Below are 19,564 nucleotides of genomic sequence, written 5' to 3' on the forward strand. Positions count from 1 at the left end.
AATTTACTTACATTTACACAGTAGCCAAAGTTAAAGGTGCTTTACGAAGAGCTCATCTTGATGTCTCATAAGCAATAAGAGCTCAGTTTAAGAGAAGATACAGATTTCTTGCACGCTTGGGAGAAAAAATGTGTGTATTGATGGTGTGTGAGAAAACTTGTTGCCTTGCTCTTTTGTCCTTCTTGCCTCACATTTGGCCAGCTGTCTACAGATTAAAGGAGTGTTTGGACTTAGCAGAGGTCTAGCTACCAGGTAGTCAATACATAAATTGATGCAGCAGTTTCTTTTGCACTCTTGATATGCAAAATTTTGTTGCAAAAAAAACTGCTGCATTATCTCATGAATTAATCCTGGTACCTAGACTTCTGCTGAAGCAAATATACTTTTAATCTGCAGACAAAAAGCCAAATGTCAGACAAGAGGGGCAAGAGACCACAAAGCAACAAGTTTTCTCACACAGCCTCAATGCACACATTTTGTCTCCCAAGCATGCAAGACGTTTGTACTTCTTCAGTTCTTATTGCTTGTGAGATGCCAAGGATGGGCTCTTCGTAAAGTGCCTTTCGTTACATTACCCCAGCATTACATCATTACATCACATTACAGCATTACATTACCCCCAACACAAAATGGCTAAAATACATCTATATACAGCTAGGTAAGACCTCTATAAGCCAACTGCTAGCATCAAATATCACACCTACAGAAGCGCTAAAACGCTTTACGTCTAAACAAGGTATCAGCTAGAAGTCTACAAGATGTCAAGAAAAGCCTCTTGTAGCCAACAGATAGCGTTGCATTAGCTTAGGCTACAGTGGGTCTTCATGACTTCGGACGGCTATACAAAATCTTGGCTATGTTTTTTCTAGGACGTTTCTACAAGCACTTTTTGTGTTTCATGGGGTTGCGCCTGTAGCAGAAGCGGGGCAGAAGGGGCAGTTCAAAAGCGGGGTCTGCGATGTCCATCAGGCCCCGACGTCAGGCGTCAGTGCAGCATCCACCCGGATTCTCTTCAGCGCCACCGCCTCACGGTGAATTAAACTGCCGGGAAGGTTGGATCCACGTGGTCGTATTAATGCATGCTTGGAGCGGCGGAGAAATTCGTTGTTAGGCAGGATAGCGTCTCCTGCGGATAGTTTCAGTACAGGAAGCAGGTAAGGCACTTGCAGTGGGTGGGACGCACTGTCCGCTTCTTTAAGACGGTGCGTATTGCTTCAAGCCCACACAACTCGGAATGGGCATGGATACGATTGCACGATGATGCACACATCGACAACAATGCCCAGGGGACAGGCTACGCGCCGTAGAGCCCCTACTGCTTGTGGTGATTTGGTATATAGGAGAAGACAGTCCGGTGGAGTAGAGATAGAGAGGAGGTCCTTTAAAGGGTACCTGCCCAGGGTCCGGACATTTCTGAAAAACAAGCCCACTGCATAGATGAGGCATCGAAGATAACCTCTGCAAAATACTAGAGCCATGCGCGCCCCGAAAAGCTGCAAAAATTCAAATCAAAGCCCGCTCATTCTTTCCTTCAACAAAAACGTCCCCGCCCCACTACTCGAACCCCCTTGACATCATGGGGGTTACTTTCGCTAAAGGCATTCCATTGGTGCATCGTTCTGACTGACGGGAGAAGGTTGGGCGTAGCCTTGGCGTCGCGTCGTCTGCACAACGCTTTCCGCAGCGCCTTCTGTTCTGGCTCATGCCTACAAACCCGCATGAAGGAACAAAAAAAAACTGCGGAGGGAGCGTACGGCGACAGCCTTGAACCCTAGTCATAAAAAGTAAAAAATAGTAAAACTGAGTGAGTCGGTTCGCCCCCCGAAATGAGAGTTTTTTTTTTTTTCTTCCATGCAAGCCCCCCAAAACAAGGTTTTAGTTACTTGTGCATTAGAGCCTTTCCCTCGTTCGCCCAGGTGACCGGTGCGCGCACACACTGCTTATCCTTCGTGCATCTTGCCTACGCCTTGACTCCAATGAACGACATGAGCTTAGAAGCGGAAAAAAGACACAAACACACACAGAGAAAAGCACGCGCTTCACCGCGTGTTTCGAACAAAACCGACTTCCGCCCCTCCAGTCGTGAAACGATGGGGAGGCCTAAAAAGAAATGAAAAGGTGGCTCGCTAACTGGGGTTGACAAACAGATGCATGAAAGGATGCGCTCGCTAACAAGTTTAGGTGGTCGAGCCGATCCCGCCTCTCAATTGTTCAGTGTGCGGAGAAAATGCAACGACGCTGTTTCGTCGTCGGATGCGCACGCAGCGACTGGAGTAGCAAAAACCAAGAAAAAAATTCTATTGAAGGCGGGGCCATGACGAATGGCAACGAGCTCTGCTGTCACAGAGAGAAGCGACACCTCTGTGATGTAGGAACATGTCTGGCGTGCATTAGGTAGAGGTGGACAGAGGAGACTGGTGTGCAATATGTGATCTTTTGAGCTTGCGTCCACGTAAGCTTGAAGGGCGCCTATGGAATCTATTGGGAGAGGAGGCTCTGTTTCTCTCAGTGAACGATGAGCGGTGCGCGTGACAAGTAGGGGTTGGTTGTCGGTGGCCTGGGCATGCTGCCAAGGAGGAGGTTCCGAAGGCGTTGTGTAAAGAAGCGGATACGTAGGGTCAAAATAATTTGCGAGGGCAGATGCCACAGGAACTGCTGATAATTTCAGGCTGCACGCATTACGGCGCTGCTCCACGAGCTCATCAGTCGTATTCAGCTGAGCTTCCGCTTGTAGTGTGTGAATATGGGTCAAGCGAGGAAGGCCAGTAATAGCCCGCATGGCCTCTCTGTTGTCTGTTTCCAGTCGGTCCCAGTCTCTTTGGGTGGGACGTTGGAATTGGGCTAGATAAATGAGCCAAGGCTGCAACACAGAGCGGCCTAACGTTCGAGCCATGTTAAAGCATGCACCACCTGTTTTCTGGGCAACTCGACGGAACAGGTGCAGCGTACTGGCGGCCTTCTATCGGGCAGATCGAACCTAGGGTGCTACCAAACCAGAGCTGTCCAGGTCGACACCTAGCACCCGCATCGACGAGGCTGTAGTAAGGATCGAGTTGGCCGTTCAAGGACAGCTGTATAGGTGTGAGCAAAAGGCAGCGTCTACCCCATCGGTATGTGATAGACAAAGTTTGTTTTTTCAACCGACAGCGCCAGACCAAACTTGGTGCACCACTGAGAAGTCTTGTCCAGAGCAGCCTGAAGGCCTACTTCTTGGCGGGTAAGGTCTGTGTGTACTGACCAAACGGTTACATTGTCCGCCTACATCAAATAAAAGATATCTGGAATAGTAGCCAGCTGCCATGCCAAAGGAAGCAGAGCGATGTTAAATAATGTAGTTACCCGTAGTTATCCCTTGCTATATCAACATGCATATCAAGTGAATAATTACAGCAATTCATCTGTATTATTAGTTTTGCTTAATTAGGTTAAATTTTCTCTTTCCAATGATGTATTATATGTGGGCATTCTTACGTTCAGTACTAATTATGCAGATTACTATATTTTCGAACGGGGTTTCTGGTGCGGAGGATTATGGCATGCGGGGATTATGGCAAAGTGTAATCGCTGCCGGGGCTTTTGCAACGCGCGGCTAGGGCGCCCTACAGCGGGGCTAACAACGCGGGGCTTTTACGACAGGGGTTTTGCACTCGGGACAATCGTGCTACACCCGTCCTGACCACTCCTGCTGTCCCTTCCACGCCGTTTCCACGTGGTGCCACGACCCCGCCACGGGCTGCCCCACGTACTCCACGGGGACCAGCCATGGTGCTCACTCACGTGGACCAGCGGCTGTTGCCATACCAGCAGCAGAGGAAGCAGCAGTAGTAGATGACGCCACCGGCATACCTCAGCAAAATTGAGTGCTCACTCACAAAAGTTCAGTCAGCCTACGGGCTTGCTCAAACTCAAGACACACAAAGACACGGGCTCACTCATGGACTCAATCTCATTTAGGCTCACTACTCATTTGGACACCCTCGGATTCACTAGCCATCCGGGGTCAACACTCATAACGAATCACGACTCATCTGAACTCACTCGCTCATTTAGACTCACAAGTCATGGACAGCTTAATATTCTAGTTCAATGTAGCCTGACTAATCGGAAGCGAAGCAGCAACGCTGACCAGTGGCGTAGCCAGAAATTTTGTTCGGGGGGGGGGGGGGGGGGGGGAGCTGATGCTGCAGCGCGGCCTCCTCATGTGGAGGAATCAAATTCAAGAATAACAACTGTATTGCCTTACTGACAATGCCATTGTGTATAAGATAACGCTACGCACTGTCTAGACAAGTGAAATATGTATTTTTTAAAATACAAGAATGCATTTGTATGTCTTAAAAACCGTGGCAGACATAACTAATACCATAGTCCTTCAATGTTGCTAATACCAATGCTTCCATGCTTTTGCGTATTTAATAAGTAAAGAAAATATCACATGAAGTCTAGAACTATGTCAATCCGAAACCACCAAAGCAGTGCATGCCGCTGATATGAAAAACGTAAAGACCATGAAATTAGCAAGTACAGAGGACAAATATTTTAATGAATCTTTGTCGTTCTAGAACCTTTACATTTCTGTACATATGCAACGGCCAGAAAAAAAATCTCAACGACGCTATCCTTCGTTTCAGTGTACTGCGCAGCAGCAGCTGTCACCGGTCATGTATTGCGAGTAATTGCACCGAAATTTTCGTCGCAACAGCGGGCACATGTATGCATTAGAAAATATGTATTAGAAGTGCGAAGATAAAATGGAATAATAGAAGTGCGAAGTTACAACTTGATAAAGGACAAAAAAGTGTCAATGGAAACAGCCACTGTATGTATACACAAAATCTCGCAGCAAGATATTTAAATACACGTATGCCTCCATTAAATCTACGTATCTAAGCAAAAGTCACTGTATATAATGCGTCAAACAAGGCAAATAAACGTCTTGCACAATTACATAGTAAACTTTACACACACAAAGACAGATGTTCCAGGCAAGAACAAAACTATGATAGCTGAAGTCGCGATATGTACAGCCTTTGTCAAAAGTTTGGAGCCCACGGGGTTTGCTTCTGAGTCACACTCTGAAGTTCGTGATGCATCTCCAGCGCTCCAAATTTCATCCAGGTAAGAAGATTTCTGGTCCTGCCTCCTCCAATGGGTAGGGCTGCCACGAATGCTTCAGCAGTCCCACTACAAGGCTTAGAAGCAAACCCCCTGGGCTCTAAACTTTTGACAAAGACTGTACTTGGGCCATGCTGCAGGCTGTCGCGACAGCACCATATGGTTAGAATAATAGAGGAACAATGCAGAAATCAATATGAAAGTACATATTTTTAACTGCCTGCACGGCGACAATTATTCTGCACCCATATAATTACAGAAGGGTATTCCTTTGGTTGAAAGAAAAAAGTAAAAGCAGTTCGCTAAAAAGTGTAAAGACAAGGACAATTGAAGCCACGAATGATGCCGAAAGTTGAAATAACCAATATCCGAGCGTGTACGTTGGGAAACGCCGCGTGGGCAGGGCTTTCAATGAGCAAGGTCAATCAAGATCGGTTATTGATGTCTTCAAAATTTTCGTATTAGCACGGTAATTTTGATCATGATGCTAACTGATGCTTGCGTTACGTGACTAAAGGTGCATGGGCGTTGCCATGAAATCCAACCCGAGTTAGCAATGTTCGCGCCAAAATGTCTTCTAGTCTGAAAAAGACATTGTAGACAAAATCCAGAATGACTTCCGGCGCCGGTGGTTGTTTTGGTCAGTGGTGCTTGACAGTTCTAAAAAATTTCGAAGGGGGGGGGGGGGGGGGGTGAAGATCCATAAGCCCCCTTCCCCCCCACCCCTTCCTGGCTACGCCCCTGACGCTGACCCATCGAGGGCGAAAAATTAGTGGTTTTTTGAAGAAAGCAAATCACACAGTAACTGTCTCCCTTTTCGGTGGAGACCTCAACAGTGCCATGAAGGAAGGGAGGAAGGTGGGAGAAAGAAGAAAGAGAGCAGAAGGGAGCGTAGTGAAGGGCTCAGGAAAAATTTCTACCACTTGTGGCGAAAAACAGCGCTTACACTATACACGGGAGAGAGGGGACACGTGTAAGAACTGTTTTTCGCCACAAGATCATGTACCAACCAGCCCAACTTTTCACCTTGTTAAAGCACCTAGGATATTTACCGTAACTTTAACGTGTACAGACATCGCACAGCACACGGGCGCCTTTTGCGTTTCGCCTCCATCGAAAGGCAGCCGCCGCGGTCGGGTTCGAACACGGGTACTCCGGCAGGGCGTCGTCTGCAGACGACAGCCGCGAGGAGGAGGACGCTCCCACGCGCCACCTCTCCTGTCAGCCTGATCCTTCCCCTCTCGCCTTCTCCGGAGAGGGAGAGAACCGGAAAGACCTTGACAGAGCTCGCAGCAGACGACAGCGTGTCTGCAGCGAGAGGCAAACTGGGTCGACCGACCCCCGTCCTCCCCCGGGCAGGGAAACCCCTTCCTGGGGCTATCGACCGCGCAGTCACCGGCCATCGCAGCGCCGGTGACGTCAGCGCCCCTTTCGCGCGCTCTCTCGCCGCGGCCGTCCTGGGCCGCGTCGTCTGCTACGGGCGGGGGCGCACCTTCGCCCCCTGCCCCCACGCACGCTTCCCTGCGACGAATGCCTCCTGCGAGATCGTCTGCTGTCGGGCCACGAAGAGGGCTCAACGGTGGCGACAAGCTGCCTTTTAAAACGCGCTGCTGCGGCGGTCCATGTTCCTTAGAACCTGGCGGGCGCCATCCTGTTCAGGCCAGCCGGTCGCAGCGGGGCCATCAGCAAAGAACAAGAACGGTAGCCTGCTCAGGAGCTTCTACCGCGATAGCGGTGCGTGTCGGCCATCCGTGGCTTCGCGGTGCCTCGTCTTTGGGGTGGATGGCCGGCGCTCTGCTGAGCAGTCCTTGGCCGCCGCGTTGTTTCACGTCCCTGTCGTGTCGCCATCGTTTGTCTGGGAGCACCCTCTCCCTCAGGATTGCGGCGCTGACGCTTCTAGCTGCTGTCTGCCACCAGTGAGTCCAAATGGGTCGCGAGTCGGTCCACTCCTTACGCCGTGGGGGACAAAGACCCGTCTCATTCACTCTCCTACGCAGCCTTGGCTGCAGAACACTTAGCTTTGTTGACGCAGAAGGAATTAATACTTAGAGGGTTTGAAAATAATAAAATGACCCTAGGCATTCTGATCGATTTCTCGAAAGCATTCGACAGAATTGACCACAAAATTTTATCTACAAAGTTAGAGCATTATGGGTTTCGAGGAGTTTCTGGTAACCAAGTCATATTTAAACCACCGTAAGCAATGCGTCGTGATTAACGAAGCTCACTCTTCCCTATTAAATGTCACTTCAGGTGTGCCGCAAGGCAGTATACTCGGACCGGTTTTATTTAATATTTACATAAATGATACAGTAAACACCAGCAAACTTGCATCTTACATCATCTATGCAGACGACAAGCATTTTTTTTCCAGTCAGCCAGTATTGAAGAACTCACTGATTTCGCAAATGTTACACTTGAAAAATTCTCTCAATGGACTCAAATAAATAGTTTACAAATTAACGTTGCTAAAACAAGAGCTATATTATTTACTCCTGTACAGAAGGTTATTAGTCGGGATATCGACATAAAACTCGGTTCCGAACAAATAAAAGTCGTTAAAGAAATAAAAACATTGGGTGTGACGTTCAATCAACATCTAAATTGGAATGCCCACGTGGAACGCGTGGCGGGAAACCTGGCAAGAGCTTGTGGCGTACTGTGTAAGTTTAGAACGATGCTTCCGACTAAAATTAAGTTAATTCTTTATAATTCAATTTTCGCTCCCCATATTAACTACTGCAGTCTTGTATGGACGGACACAACTCAATCTAACCTTACCACATTAATGCTATTGCAAAAGAAAGCAATTCGTCATGTAGCAAATGCCTCATATGACGCCCATACAAGAGAACTGTTTGCTTCCTTTAATGTACTCCCCATACACCACATACATAAACTTAACCTCGTTATGAAGTACAAACACAGTGTTCAAACTAACAACGAAGCTTTCCTCAACTTATGTAATTTACATCGACCTCTAGAAGTGCCCTACATATTCAGAAACCGAGAATACTGGTCTATACCCTCTTCCCGCACTAATCAGGGTCGGCACATGCAGCAGTACCACATGCCTACATATTTGAATTTCCTAAAAAATAAAAATATAGATATACGTAACCTTAGCAAATACAAGTGGCAGAAATACCTTATTCTTGAAGACATATGGGTTTAATTATGTTTCTCCGGCACAAAACTGCTTTTTTACTGCGGATGTATTGTATCTTTTTGTCATCGTCTATTTTCCTGCTTCTATTTTTCTTTCTTTGCTGCCATTACCTGTGTCTACCCAATGTGAATATTGTGTCAATATTGTATAATGTTCTTTCGTTTTCTCTTGTACCTGCTCATTATTGTATACTTGTTATCACGCTTTGCAACTGCCTTTTGTATTAAAAGCCTTGCTGTCAAGCTGCTGCCAAGCGAAAGGGGGCTGCGGCTTAGTCAAGCTGTCTCTCAGCTTTTTCTGCGCCTCCGCTGTCTGTATCTTTACAAGGCAGAAATAAAGAATTTGAATTATGTGAACTTGTGTACACCCCATTGTATTTGGCCCTTTGGAGCTGCTGAAACGATTTTTTTGTTTTCCTGCTATATATGTTGCTTTCATTTTCTGTGCGTTGAATTGTAATCTTAATATGTATAAATAGTCTGCAGATACATGTTCATTTCTCACATCAAACTAATTTCAGATATAGCACCTGTCTTACTGTACATTTCTTTGCATACTTTTTTTCTCGCTGGTTCTAAGTCCTGCATATATATATATATATATAATAACGTGACAGTCTGTTGGCCTTGTCAATTAGGGGTGGGAGCCTCGTCAAGCTACTGAGTTTGTAGCTTTTTGCTCCTACCCTAGCATTTCTTTTCTGTTCTTCAGGACAAAAAATGCTGAATAAAGTTGATTTGATTTGATTTGGTTGTGCTTCGAGAACCCGGGTGAGATCCTTGCGCTATCACTATAGTGAACTTAGTTCACTGTAGCTATCACCAAATCAGGCTGGGCTTTGCCTAGGAGTCCGTTAAATTTTTTTCAAGTGTTTTCATTCAACACCCGCATCGCCAAATGGTTTGCAGTGGGTATGAGTAAAAAATGTACAGAATTATTATTATTAGTTGTTTATTAAAAGACAAAATGAAACACAAGGGAAACATGGCGCTAGCCGTGGCATCTGTTATCGAAGCTTGAAGCACCTGAGCTGCGATTAGCGGAAATGAAAAGGGGCAGGAAAAGTACACGGAGGGGAAAAGGTAGGGGGTAACACTACACTATATCCAAAAACAAAGTAGTGGGATCACTCTTGACGTCCAGGGGGAGGGGACAGGGGATGTGGGGTTATGAAGTTGAAGGTCTCGTCGTTGCTGGAATCGTGGCCTACACGTGGCAAGCCGCAGGTCTGAGAAGGGCGTCCAGTGCGCTCTCGTACGTGGACAGTTCCCTGCGCGCGGGCGCACTGTCATAGCGAGTGCGGCACACGTGATATACACCTTGGCAGAGTCATGAGTATACTGTATCAGGCTTACTAATAAAAGTTAGATTAACCTCAGAAGAGCAAGGTTCCGGGCTAGTGGGTAATGCATTTAAAAGGAGAAAACAGCGCGAAGAAACACGGCCACACGAAGAAACAACAAACGAGCGCTCGTGTGTGTGTCGTTTCTCCGTGTGTCCGTGTTTCATGGCGCTGTTCCTTCCTTTTAGATTAACCCATAGGGTCAATCAAACTCACACAAGACCGGGCTCACTCGAACACACTCATTTAGGCTCACAACTCATTTGGACTCGCTCAGACTCCGGGATCAGCCTCTCGTTACAACTCACGACCCGTCCGGACTCGCTCATTTCGACTCGCGACCCATGTGGACTCAATGGCGGCAGACAGCAGCTAGAGGCGTCAGCGCCGCAATCCTGAGGGAGAGGGTGCTCCCAGACCACGATGCCGACACGACAGGGACGTGCAACAACGCGGGGGCCAAGGACTGCGCAGCAGAGCGCCGGGCATCCACCCCAAAGACGAGGCACCGCGAAGCCACGGATGGCCGTGGTGGCGAACAGCGCGTGTTCGCACGCACCGCTATCGCGCGCGGTAGGAGCTGCTGAGCAAGCTCCCATTCTTGTTCTTTGCAGATGGCCGCGCTGCGGCCGGCTGGCCTGAACAGGATGGCGCCCGCCTCGTTCATGGACCGCCGCAGCAGCGCGTTTCACAGCAGCTTGTCGCCACCGTTGAGCCCTCTTCGTGGCCTGACACTATGCGACGATCTCTCAGCTGCCATCCGTCGCGCTGAAAGCGTGCGAGGGGGCGTGGTCCTCAGCGCTTCGGAACAGGGGGCGAAGGTACCTGTAGCAGACGACGCGAGACGTCTCCGCCGTTGCTCCGTTCTGGCGGCGCCACGGCAGCAAGTGCCAGGACGGCAGCGGCGAGAGTGCGCGTGAGAAAGGGGCGCCGACGTCACCGGCGCGGCGATGGCCGGTGACTGCGCGGTCGATAGCCCCAGGAAGGGGTTTCCCTGCCCGGTGGAGGACGGGGGTCGGTCGACCCAGTTTGTCTCTCGCTGCAGACACGCTGTCGTCTGCTGCGAGCTCTGTCAAGGTCTTTCCGGTTCTCTCCCTCTCCGGAGAAGGTGAGAGGGGAAGGGAAAGGCTGACAGGAGAGGAGGCGCGTCCTCCTCCTCGCGGCTGTCGTCTGCCTCCGAGCAGACGACGCCCTGCCGGAGTACCCGTGTTCGAACCCGACCGCGGCGGCTGCCTTTCGATGGAGGCGAAACGCATAAAGTTATCACTCTTGTCCGCTTTTTCAAGAGACCGTATTTTGGCAGAACAAAATCATTTAAAATCCCAGACAAGAAAAGTTTTTACGACCACTGCCCTTTATTCTGTAGAAATTATTGAAAATCAAGGCTTCTCGCATATCCAAGGTACTGTACAGTTAGCCCTTACTGAGTTCTGTCAGGAGAGAGAGTAGCCATGCCACCAGTTGCCATTTTGCTCACAAAACATTTCAGACTATATGCCTTATCCTTGGCATTACACCATATTTTAATGGCAGCACTCAGCTTCCTCAGAACAGCTATCACCCTGTATTGGTGACATCTGTATGTTGCTAAATCATAATTCAGTGAAGCACATTATTCAATTCCCTGAGACAAACAAAATGTCTCTCATAAAGTATAGCTTTGAAGGCAGTCCTTTCATAGTAATGTGACTTGTTGAAACTACACATTATTTTCCAACAGTTCGACATTGCGTTGATTCAACCAAAGCCTTCAGCAAGGTGTCCCCCATGATAAGGATCTTATCAAACTTTGTGCAACATGAATCATTTCTCAGGTCTTAATGGACTGAAGATCTTCAATATTTGACTAACGTGTTGCACACACACAGGTGCAACAAAAAGAAATGTGAACAGAGCGCCGCCTAAATGCTCCGCTTTTCGAAAAGACAATGCAGTGGTATCTCATATAATCATGGATGACTCTAGTGTAGTTTTTTTACCATTCAGATACGAAGATGACGAAAAGAAACTCCAAAAGCAAAATATGCAGGCACCACACTGTATGCATTTCTTTATATCACAACTGTACATTCAGTTTGCTGGATATGTACAATGGTGCACCACAAAAGGTCTGTGCTGTGTCCATTATGCTGTTCCTGTTGTATATTAATGACCTTGCAACCACCTATTGAGATTAAGCTTCTCTTTTTTTGAGCCAATAAATGTCCCAGCTGCTTGTACAGAGGAGAGCCAGGGCAAAGTTAATCAGTGTCTTGAAAATTTGCATTTCTGGTGTGAAAAGTGGAATGCGAAAATTAACCCTTTTGGCCTTGGTGTTGCCACCAGGGCCCAAAACAATATATTTCTCGAAGCCATATATGCTTAAACTTAAAGTGCTAAACAAAGGCCCTCTTACTTACATTTGCTCCACTTCATACACTTCCATGCTTTTTATCGGGGTTAAAAACAACGAGGGAGATGGTGCAGAACACAAACAAAGGACGGCCATGGAATGCACATATTCTGATGTATTTTTGTTCCTTAATTACTGGCTTGAGCATGCTGAGAATTTCATACATTTAATCTACAGTAGACAATAGCCCCACTAAATTGTCTTTGGCCTGACATTTATGGCAAATATAGTGCAACACTGCTAAAACCCAGTAAAAGAATACCAACTGGGAAGCTCAATCGGGCTCTTAGTAAACGCGAGTGCCAATTGGATTGGACCCCAATTTGCTACGCTGTTGCGTACAAACAGTTTGTGCAAGTGATCCCTACAGTTGTATGAGGCATAAAATGAGCCCGGCCCACAGGTAGGGCGCCAAGTCTTCTCCTGTGCAGAATATTGCTGAAAAAACTATTGGAGATGACTTCACTAATCGGATTAAACCGATTCAAAAAGTCTTTTTTCATCAGTTCCAATGAGTTCCTTTTGACTAAGCGTTACTAGCTGACACATTTGCATATTACAAGCACAGTGCAGGACTAGTATTATTCTTATAATAAAAGATATTAGCAGCTTGACCAGCTAAATTGTGTTCAACACTTGCACCACCACCATGTATGAAAATATATGAAATAACTAGATTCAATGGGCAAGCACCACTGGCTCCAGCACGGTATTCCCACAACTGGGGTACATAACCTGAAACTAAACTGCGCTCTGTGGACATGTACTGAGCATCTTATTGTTGTGAGACCATCGTGTTTCCAAATGATCTGTGTGTTATGTATGTTTGACTATTTCTATGGAGGCATGAATTCTCATGATTTTAATTTACTTATAATTATGTTGGCAGTTACTGACTGAGCACCTCTGCAATTCTCTAGCCACTGACTTTCCTTTTGCTTTACCTGACTGTTAAAAAGGCTGCAAGGTTGTACAAATATTACACACAATGTATTTTTCAGAACATGGGGGTATATTTTACGGACACTTTCAGGGTAGAACATCCGGAAGCTACAAGGCCCGAATGCTTACAAATCCCCACATTCTTGGTCTAAATGGTTCAACAGGAGGCAAAACACAATAAGAAAATTCATTATCAGCAGCAGCAACCTTAATATGCCCACTGCACGGCAAAGGCCTCTCCCATATCCCTCCAATTAGCCCCGTCCTGTGCCGGCTGAGGCCACTTTATCTGTGCAAACTTCCTAACCTCATCCGTCCACCTAACTTTCTGGCACCCAGTGCTGCATTTACCTTCTCTTGGAAACCAGTCTGTTACCCTAAACGATTGTCAGTTATCTTGCCTTTGCATTACATGCCTTGCCCAAGCCCATTTATTATTATTGATTTTGATTAGGACGTCATTAACTCTCATTTGTTCTATGACACACTCTGTTCTCTTCCTGTCTCTTAACGTTACACCTATCATTTCTCTTTCCATAGCTTGCTGCGTTGTCCTCAAAGTTGAACCCTTTTTGTTAAGCCTCCACGTTTCTACCCCATAGATGAGTACCAGTAAGATGCCGCTGTTATATACTTTTCTCTTGAGGGAGACTGGTAAACTGCCGTTCATGATCCGAGAGTATCTGCCAAATGCACTACACCCCAATCTTGCTCTTTTAGTTATTTCACTCTCGTGGCCCGCATCTGCAGTGATTACCTGCCCTACGTAGATGTATTCCTTAACCACTTCCAGCGCAGCACTACTTATCATTAACTGCTGTTCCCTTCCCAGATTGTTGAACATTGCTTTAGTTTTCTGCATATTAGAAAATTCAGACGGTACTAATTGGAAACTTCCCAATTAGAATTAACTGTTTGTTTTTTCTACTGGGAATGCCTTCATTTGGAAACATTGGGGCAAGGCAATTAGCGTGTCATGCAAGCAAAGCCAGAATGAGCTTTTTAACAATGTTTTAGCCTTTCATTTAAAGCAGTGAAATTGCACCTCACATTTTTTTCTCCGTGTGAAAAGGTCTGGCTTTAGGTCCCCAGAAGCAGAAGTTACAAAGCATGCAGGAGAAGCCGAAGAAATAGAGGTAGAAAAATAAGCAGGAGTGAAATAAGACAAAGTTCCAGAGGCAGAAGTGGTAGTCGATGGAAAACTCTAAAACTGGAACTTGTTTTGCATTCACCACAAGAGTAGTGGGCACATCGGCAACCACTGCAGCAGCTGCCAACCTAGAGTGAAGGGCCATCATGTTTCCCAAAGCACTCATGGAATGGAGGCTTAGGCCGTCACAAACTGGGTGACCACTTGAGGATGTTTCGTATGACTGAATTGAACAGGCCACTAGCTATTTGCAGCCAAGAAGCAGCAAGGAACAATGGGAAGAAGCGTAATAATGGAATGAAAGGAACTGCTTCAAGGCAAATTTTCTTGTGCACATCAGCTTCACCTCTAATCAGGTAAAGCAGTTGGTTGGTTGGTTTATGGGGTTTAACGTCCCAAAGCGACTAAGGCTATGAGAGACGGCGTAGTGGAGGGCTCCGGGAATTTCGACCACCTGGGGTTCTTTAACGTGCACTGACATCGCACAGTACACGGGCCTCTAGAATTTCTCCTCCAAAGAAATTCAACCGCCGCGGCCGGGATCGAACGCGCGTCTTTTGGGCCAGCAGCCGAGCACCATAGCCACTGAGCCACCGCGGCGGCTAATCAGGTAAAGCAAGACATCATTTCTGTCACATGAAATTAATTGTGCACTGTCAAGGTCTTGAATGCTGCAACCACTAGGCCATGGCAACAGCACAAGAGGACACATTACCACTGTTCAGCATCTACAAATGCATCTAATTTCTTTATATTTTTTAGTTCCCAGGCTTACTTGTAAATTGGCTCAAAACCCGTGCTGCAAATCACTAACACAAAAACTGTTCTCACTTTTCAGCATGTGATAAGCAATAAGTATTTGCTGGCTGTCTAAGCAGCATGGGAACAACACTGTGCATGATTTGGGCTGGTGAGGGCATGTGGCAAATGTGCATTGCTTATGGAAAAAGTGCTTTCTGAAGAAAAACCCAAACACACAATGAAAGACATCAGGCTGATAGCTCACAAAATGATCATCCATACAGCAGTGGAATATGCCTGTGTGGCATGGTGTCCACGTAGCTAGGCCGTTAGTGCCAAATTAAAAAAAAAGTTAAAAGATTGCAGTTAGGTTTACATGCCCCAAGTACAAGAGCATGAGAACTGGTTTAGTCACTGCAATGTTACATTCAGGTAGCCTAAAATTGCTAGAAACAAGAAGGCAAGGAAGACATGGAACAATAAGAAAGTTATTCAATAACAGATAAAAACAAAGAGAAGGGCAATTACAAAGACGCTCTCCACCCTCCTTTCAAGTACAGCACTTGTAGATTAAAATGTTGCAACTCTGCCCATGTTACACACATTGACATCTTTCATTCACTATTTTTTTGTTGATGCTATATAGAACTATGGAATAGGCATCCAAAAAGTGTTGTGTGCAGTAATCCTAGTATCCCTCGGAGTTCACTTGATGATTTGATGTGTAAGGTAAATGCTGGTGGTATGCCTAAAATATACAATGAAATAAATGCAAGACGCCAATAACAAAACAATGTCTGGGCAAAAAATAAGCCAGAGAGGCACATATCTTCATGATAACAAGCATACCCAGGAGTGCAATCTTTGAAATGTGGTAAAAGGGGCAACTTTGCAGAAGCAAAGGAAGGAGAGGCGTGAGTTTTGTGAAAAACATGACACATGTAGGGCGCTAGTAAAAGTTGCTGATGAGTGTGCTTTGTGTTCATGGGTCTAGTGAGCACAAGGCACAGATATACAAATTTTATTTGGTATTCCCTTCATGTAACATGCCTTACACAGCATTAGAATAGAAAGGTCACAAACATACGAATTCTTGCTCTCGCACAACTCGCAATGAAGAAGAAAAAAACAGCTGTGCAATAAATTAAGATGTGTGAACTTATATTCAGTGTGTGCATATCTATCTGATATCATATGTTAGATATCAGTATACCATGGGAGTGGACATAGGTAGATTGGGTGTTGCTTTATTTATACAGCTCATCATCACAAGCTTTTAGTAAAAGAACAATGATGAAGACCTTGGTTGTGCACTGCAAGGATAGTGATTGTTCACCTGTGCTTGAGCATGCAAACCTTTTATCAAGGGCTAGAGAGAGAAATAAGGTGTCCCATGCCAATTAGCAGAAGGAAGTATGATGCACCTTCCGTTTGTCTGTCACAGAACTCAAATTTTCGAGCGTCATGCTATATGTTATATTATATTATTATATTATATTATATTATTTCGCCTTTTCAGCTTAATGTTTACTGTCGTTAGTTTATTTTGTACCCAAGCTTTCGCATCCCTTTTAGCACTTCTCTTGCTCCACAAGTTTCTTTTCAGACTTAACTTTGCTTCTGATTTTTTTAATGGCTTTATCACTTTTACTGCTATTGCCAATTTTTAACCTTTTAGCCTGCACTTTCTTGAGGCTGCTTTCGTTTCACTATGTCATTTTAACCATGACTTGGCTTTTGCCTTAGCATTTGTTTGCACTTGATTTTGCAAGGTTTTATTTTTTTTCATTACTTCTGATAATTCAAGAGGTTTTTCAAGTTCTGACAGTGTTGCATCATCTACCATTGGGTCTTTGTCAAGTTCTGACAGCACTGCTTCATTTCCCGTTGTGTCATTCACTGGCAACAGCTGCATAGGTATGTCAGTCTGGCTCTGTTAAAAAATAAACATGGAAGTAATGTGCATGTGTTGGTTAAGCACGTTTCTTCATCCCTGCTACTCTTGAGCCCTTCAGTTACTTTAATATGCACCAAGTAGCGCACAAATAAGTACTGCAGCCCATTTCAGTTGAAGCAATTGCAACAATGTGCAACCCCATTGTTTGGATAAAATGCGTGAGCAAAGCTAAGTATATGAAATAATATTATAATATGCACAGAACATTAGCCTACATAACTGAGCCCATGCAGTGTCCAATCAAGAAGGTAGGTGAATATATATGCCAGGTAATCATGTACATGACACATTAAGAAATTGGACAAGCAGAAAAACAGCTTTTGCACCTGTAGTCAATACTGAGGTCACCTCAAATGAAATATCATGTATATGACAGATTAAGAATTGGAACATACAAGCAGAAAAACAGCTTTATTTCCTCTTAAGCTAATTCTAAATGAAACCAGCTCAGATGGAGCTGTTCTACGTGGGACAAGGGTAATAAATAACTTCAGCTGGGAGCATCCAATTTTTCAATATTTACAATGCAGCAGCTGCTTGCCATTCTGTACGAAAAGTACACCACACAACTTGTCTCGGAATGGGAACTTCCTGTCATTTACTCACTTCACCTGTGAAAGGCACTTTCCTCCACTCCATTTTAACCCAATACCGTACTGTGCTGCTGTGGTGGATATCATGCACATTTCAATATCCCCCTCTAGTTGTTTTCACTGCTCAGGTAGACTGAGTGTTAGATGAAAGTTTGCTCAAACTTAGTTCTGCAAGTCGGGCATCGTACATAAAATATAACTCAGTGAAGCACAGGTGCACATATTACATGTGAGCACAGCAGTGCTTCCTACTATATTACTTCTTCACTTCGCACATAGCACCACAAATAGATCTGGAAAGTAAAAAATCTGCTCAAAAAGCCATACACCACTCAGAAAAGTGAAAGACAATACTCCACCCGCTTTTCCCAAGACCTGCGTTGACTGGTGTACCCGCATAATTTGCTGCATCCCAGGCACTCACTGAACATGTTAAAGAATTCCTTCGGGCAAGGGCATGATGGCGCAACAATCTTCTGCCTGTGACTGACAAGTGCCCTCACTATGACGCTTCACTGGACTTGTGTGATGTGCGCCACTTGCTGTGGGCATGCCCAGCCATTATGCAAAAAACACTCCCTCCGGGAGGGGGCCTGCGGGGGAACTGCAAATGTGACTACAAAAAGTGTACCATGAACAACTGCTACACTGGCAACCTTTACAACTATCTGAGGAAAACTGCTCTTCACTCCGAACTTTCTCCTCCATTCCCTGTATTAAAAAACAATAATTCCTAAATAAAGTTCTGGAATGTACTTACTAAAATTATGGAATGTTGTATCGCAAGATGAGGTCTAACCCTACACGAGAAGCGGAAAAACCGACCGCGGGGCAGACTAAACGCCAGCTATAGGTTGGCTTCACGGCATGACAGCGGTGTCGTGTGGGGAATAGGTACTACAGATTTGACTGTCGGCAGCGCGTCATTCCTCATTTTTTGAACCTCGTTAAAAACAAATTATTTTGATCCAATGTCGACACAAACAAATTCCAGACGCACCTTTTACAATTTTCGTCTACTAGAAGTTTGCAGGGGCGTCAAATGGCATATGAGCTAATGAGCATCGTTGAGTAAATAGATATTCTTAGCTTGACGGCCTGTTTCTCTTCTCTCCCAGAACAAAGAAAATGCAAACAAATCCGTCCCAGTACACTTCCCGACAGTACAAAAAATGTCGCACGGCGGCCAACGCTCCGAAGTCTGCAGCTGTCATCGGCGTGAACAGCCTCAAAAGTACGACGCCTTCCTGAAAGCATGACATACTGCCGCTGCGACGACTGCAACGTAGCCGTAACTCTGGCGCGATAACGGTACAACCCGTTGACTGTTCGCACGGGCTTGGCGAATTACTACAAAGCAATGTAAACAATGCGGAGCCGCGAGCCGCTCCACTTGATGCGAAATGACAAGGTGGCACGCCGGCACGCCACGGGCAAAACTTACGGTCGCACTTAACATTTCTTAATTTTGAGGTGCAATATATTTGCTTCGGAAGAGAAAATATCGCTATAAAGTCGGTTCCATAAACTATGCTTAAAGCGAGAAAAAAAATGTTTCAACTCGCAGGGTCACCGGCCAAACTTAGCGCTTTCAATGTCCTTGAAAAGGATAATCACACTGACATAAAAACTAAAACCGCACATCTGCGTGTATACTATTAACAAAAAAACTACTTGAGTGTAATAACTACTTTTTCAAGAATTATATATGAACTTTTACTTCGGAGATTACTTCTGAAAAAGAAAGTACAGCGAAATCAAGCAACGCTGTACCAAACAAAATTATGATCGTTAGGCAACCCTGTAAAATTTTAAAAGATTGCTTACTATAAATACAATATTATTGCAAGGTAAACAAAAACTAACCACATGTAGTGTTGTAAACGAACAACGCAATTGAAATTTTGTTTTTAAATTTACTAAAATCTGGCCACATTGAAAATTATCAAAAATCTGGCAACAAGCGTTACTTTGTAGACAAGTTTTTGCGCGTTTTAATGCCATATATAAACAACATAAAAAAAATCAAGTTTGTAATCAATTTTTTGGTGTCGAAAAACAAAAGGTAGTGTAAACAATACAATCAGTTGCGCTACGCCACCGCCGCCGCGATGCACCCTGGAAGTTAGGAGAAGGTAAGTGACGCCAACCAAGTAAATACAG

General features: G+C 45.3%; 1 protein-coding gene across 1 annotated transcript in view; it reads right to left on the reverse strand.

Annotated features, from left to right (window-relative positions):
- LOC149353843 (uncharacterized) overlaps nucleotides 1-19,564 on the reverse strand; it is a 615,886-nt gene that overhangs the window by 541,927 nt on the left and 54,395 nt on the right. The gene's annotated exons all lie outside the window — the stretch shown is intronic.

This window comes from Amblyomma mixtum, chromosome 3, assembly GCF_055824585.1.
Source record: "Amblyomma mixtum isolate Tamu chromosome 3, ASM5582458v1, whole genome shotgun sequence".
Classification (NCBI taxonomy): Eukaryota; Metazoa; Arthropoda; class Arachnida; order Ixodida; family Ixodidae; genus Amblyomma; species Amblyomma mixtum.